Genomic DNA, 4,903 nt, shown 5'->3' with positions numbered 1-4,903 from the left:
TTAAAGGCTGCCACAAACATACTCACCGTAACGATAATGAATCTCCCTCGTGCCAGAAGCAGCTCAGTCATCTTGGTATAGTAAATGCTGCCCTTTCGTACTAGAGTAGACAGCAGCACGCACACGTAATAGGACGAGCGAAGAGAACAACGAACTAAGGCTTGACCCTTGAGAATACCAACTACGTTTTTCTTTATGATTGATTGAAGTGAAGAAGCAGGAAACCATAGACTATACGAATATACCCTTCCTTTAGGTCTACCTCTTTACTTTCCTATCAAGAGTAGGTTAGGAATACCAAGTAAGACATCCAATTCAGAGAAAAGACAGGTATTATACCAAATACAGCTTTTCTAGGAGACTGGGCTTTCTACGGAAGGGATATACCACAACGTACTATGCCTCTTAGATGCGATAGCTAGAAAAAGCTCTTTTCTGAACTTATCTTCGGAGCTTCTCAAAGAGGGGAACCCTAGTGTCCATTGAGTAACCCCCCGATCCGTAGCTCTAGAAAGAGAGTTGTTCTTTTCCCCAGTTAGTGAGTTAGGGCAGTAGCTCTCTCGACTTGTTCCTTGACTAGGTCTATGATCTCTGGTCTGCTACGATGAGCTAGTGATCTTGAGTAAGCCTTGTTACTACCTACTGAGGGCATTTCAAACAAAATGACTCAACCTCTACTTCACACACCTAACCTAAGGCCTCCTTTTCGGTTAAACTAAACAACCAGCCTGAAAGGAATATTTTCCTAGGGAAACCTTCTCGTTTAAACATCTCTGCGATGGAAGTTTTTTCTTCTTCTTACTATTCCGATTTCGAATCTTTTTTCTTAGCCTCAGTTCATGTGTTATTGTTAGACCGTTTCCGCCCTACGACTAGTAGTGCGTTCACTCCATTTCGAGTAGGATTAACACTCACTAAGGAATAGCTTTTAGAAAGATTCTTTGGTAAGAAGATCCCTCAATTCCTATACTATGCTCCCAAGAGCTGATTCAATAGGAGACAACACCAATACCCACTCGATTGGACAAAACAAGACCTGGGTTGAATCCACGAGGCAATGAAATAAACAACAGGGTTGACCACTCGGGGATAGACTTGGTTCATCAGTGACTCAGAAATATACCACCTCAACACTCTGCTTGGATGAGCTGACCCTTCTCAACCAATACTAGGATTTCCGTTTTTGCTCTTGCATTCAATAATGGGAAGAACTTCTTCGTCTATTCTCTTCGAGGGATAGCAGCAACCTGCAGGTTCTAGAGATCAGTGGAAGAGGAAGAGAAGCACGACTCTCTTATAGAATAAGTAGGGAACAGAGCAGGCCTACTAGCAAATCTAGGAATGACCGGAGGGCAAGGAAAGGGGAAAGTTGTGAAAGAGAATCGATCTTATCTTGTTTACGAGTGGATGACATCATCAGATAGGATCCGTTTTCATGATCCATATATTCATTCTAAATATGAGATTTGACGAGCTTGACGAATATGAGCGAGCAACACTTAATACGCCATGCTGTAAAAGCAAAATTGTAGACTAGTTTGTTAAAATTATTTTGGATAACTCTCAAAAAAACTGAAATTCCTGTATAAAGCCTTACAGCAACCAGTGTACCATTGTTCCTTAGCGAACTCCTTTCCCAAAGCGTCAAAGTCCACATTGGATAAAGTAGTATTTGAGTATTCATCCATATTTGAAGGTCGGTTGTGAAACTTAGTCCCCAACAAGAAGTCTTCATCTGAGAATTTTATAGAACAACATTGAGCCGTCGATGTCTCAATTTTTGCAACCTCTGCATTAGTTTTCACAAGATACGCTTGATTATTACTTAAAGGCAAATATACCATCTAACATAAGTTCTCAAATGAAGAAAACTTGGAATGAAAGGATCTCGAGAATATCATCCTCTTACGAGAACTATATTCATAATGTATGCAGAAAAACCCCTAAGCAGGCGGGTCATGAACAAAAGTGGGAAGAATTCAAGTTAAAGATAGCAGGTCGGGAAGGATGTCAACATTACTATGTACACTATTAAGAGGGCCTACACCACATCCAGCGGAACAACAAGACAGTTGTTGAATCGGTTGTATCGAAAGATTGAACGAACAACCCACCAAGATCCACATCCAGGGTTAATCATAGCATCACATCACTTCATTGTGCCTTACCCTCTTGTTAACGAAATTGACCTACTCAGTAGTGCAATCATGGATCTCATCATCCAGTATTCTTACCCAACGATAGAAAGCTACGCAAAGTTAACAATATTATATACCATGAAACGCTCTTACTCCGAGGAGGGCACATTTACGCTTGGTCAAGCAATCCCCTTGACAACTCAAGATGGTGTTATGATTCCAATGAGTGAGGTGTATGCTTATATATATCGATATATTAATAAATATAGTGAAATCTATGACGGAGATTTTATAGTTCGAATTACGATCCGAGTCTATATGGAAGGTAAAAAGAAGGATAGGACATCCCTATCTTTGGAGGATAGAGATCGTATACTTTCATCAATGATAGAAGGTGTGTTTAGTGAGATCGAGCCTATAAGAGAAAAAGAGATCAAAAATAGTCAGTGTAGTTATCCAAGCCATATCACTGACTCAAAGCATGTAGGACAGAGATGAAACCCTTCATAGTAGCCGATACCGAGACACTACTGATCGATAACGTTCGTAAGCCTTATGCATCAGGTCTGATGCTGGTTCGTCCCGGTGAAGAGTTCAATGATATTATGATAGAAACCTACTTCAGTGAAGACTACTGAATAATCTTGGATTATTTTGAAGAAAAGAGTACTAAGGTACTTTATGACTTTGTATGTCGGATATCAACGATAGTTAGACAAGAAGAATCATGTTTCACTATCTACTTCCATAACTTTTCTAGATTCGATGGAATTTTATTGCTTAAGCACCTAGCATGTCATCACAAGAACTACAAGCTAAAACCACTAATGAGGAACCATAGGCTTTACGAGTTATCAGTCTATTCTAATAAGAAGTTGTTATTCCGTTTCAGAGATTCCTTCAATCTACTCCCTGGCAAACTGAAATCCCTAGCTAAGAATCTATGCCCAGGCCTAGGAGAAAAAGGCTCTATCCCATATGATGAGATTACAAAGTCAAATCTTGAAATGAAAAAAAGAAGCTTGTTAGACTATATGAAGCAGGACATTCTTCCCCTTGGGGGTGTAAGGCAAAAAGCTCAAGAGATCTATTGGAAGGTGTACAAGGTTGACATAGAAAGTAAGATAACCCTTCCATCACTTGCACTAAGCATCTTTTGTATGAAATACTACGATTCTTCTAATTGGCCAATCCACATCCCCAACAAGAATAAAGACACCTTTATAAGGCGTGCTTACTATGGCGGTCATACTGATACATACAAGCCAGTACTGACCTATACTACTACGATGTGAACTCTCTCTACCCCTTTGTAATGAAGGAATATCCAATGCCTGGAGGTAAGCAAGTCTGGCATGGTAATCTTGAAGGCATGGACTTAGATAGTTTGTTTGGCTTTATTGAGGCATATGTGGTATGTCCGAATACTATAAAGAAACCCTTTCTACCCTATCGAGACAAGAATCAGACTCTCATCTTTCCAACCGGGGAATTTTTTGGAGTATACTATAGCGAGGAGTTAAAGTATGCAAGAGACTTATGCTACACAGTGCTTCCAATCTAAGGCTACCTCTTTCAGAAGATGGAAAGCCCATTCAGAGACTTTGTTAGCTCACTCTACGAGAGCAGACAAGAATCAAAGAAATAAGGTAATGAAGCTATGTCCTATGTGTACAAGATCCTTATGAATTCGCTATACGGAAGATTTGGCATTAACCCAAAAAGCACGATAACTAAGGTCTGCGATTCAAATCGATACAAACATTTGATCAGGAATAGTGAGTTGATATTCGGTGATTTTCTTAGCGAGAACAACTACATCGTTGCCTACCATAGCAATACCGAGACTGGTCCAGGGTTTTGGAATCCACCAAAGAACTCTGCTATCCAGCTTGCTGCTGCTATCACTGCCTCAGCTAGGATCTATATGTACCCTTATATCTCAAGAGAAGACAGCTACTACACGGACACAGACTCAGTAGTTCTTGGTAGTCCTCTACCAGAAGAAGAAATCTCTTCAACTATATTAGGAAAGTTTAAGTTGGAGGATAGAGTGCTTAAAGGATACGTTTTAGCTCCTAGGGCATATTTCTACACCGCATTTGATAGCACCAATGTACTCAAGTACAAGGGACCAGCTAAAAACAAGGTCCATCTTGAATGGTTTGAGTTACAGTACACAGACCCATCTCGTACAGAACTAGTACCGGTGAAAGCCAACTTGCGGATTGATTGGCACACTATTAACATCATCAAGGTTTTATGATCTCAGGTGCTGAGTATCTATATATCCATGTGATCTCAGGTTCGAGTCTGGGAAGTCACAGACTCCAGTGCATGGGCTGGAGAGTTCTATGAGTAACCCATACAACGCCTATGGAAAGCCCGTGAGGGAAGAGTTCCATAGATGGGCCAAGGCCCATAGAACAGAGCCCAAGATCGGGATAGCCTTGGGTCGATTGGGGCAGTGGGCCGTATGGGCGGTCCACTGGGCCTGTAATGGGTCGTTACACAATCCACTAGTGATTGAGTGACATGTAATTACAGAAGACAGAACGCTATTAGGTAAAGAAGAAAAATCTACATCAAGAGAGGTGAATAAAGACTATCTTATCTTGACTGACGAGAAGATACCACCAACTAGAAGGAAATGGACTATGTTTCCTGATATTTATGATAAATAATCACGGGAATGGCAAAAAGTATGTATTCAAGGGTAGCGCGGTCTTTACTATTGGGATAACTTGAATATCAATCTTCTTCTC

General features: G+C 40.6%; 1 pseudogene; it reads left to right on the top strand.

Moving 5' to 3' along the window:
• The first annotated feature begins 2,632 nt into the window (after positions 1–2,632).
• LOC140989416 (DNA polymerase-like) lies at positions 2,633–4,404 on the top strand (annotated as a pseudogene).
• Positions 4,405–4,903: the final 499 nt, after the last annotated feature.

The sequence above is a fragment of the Primulina huaijiensis genome, chromosome 12 (genome assembly GCF_012295235.1).
Source record: "Primulina huaijiensis isolate GDHJ02 chromosome 12, ASM1229523v2, whole genome shotgun sequence".
NCBI lineage: Eukaryota > Viridiplantae > Streptophyta > Magnoliopsida > Lamiales > Gesneriaceae > Primulina > Primulina huaijiensis.
The sequence above is the reverse complement of the archived record's forward strand: the minus strand, read 5'-3'. Positions and strand labels throughout refer to the sequence as shown.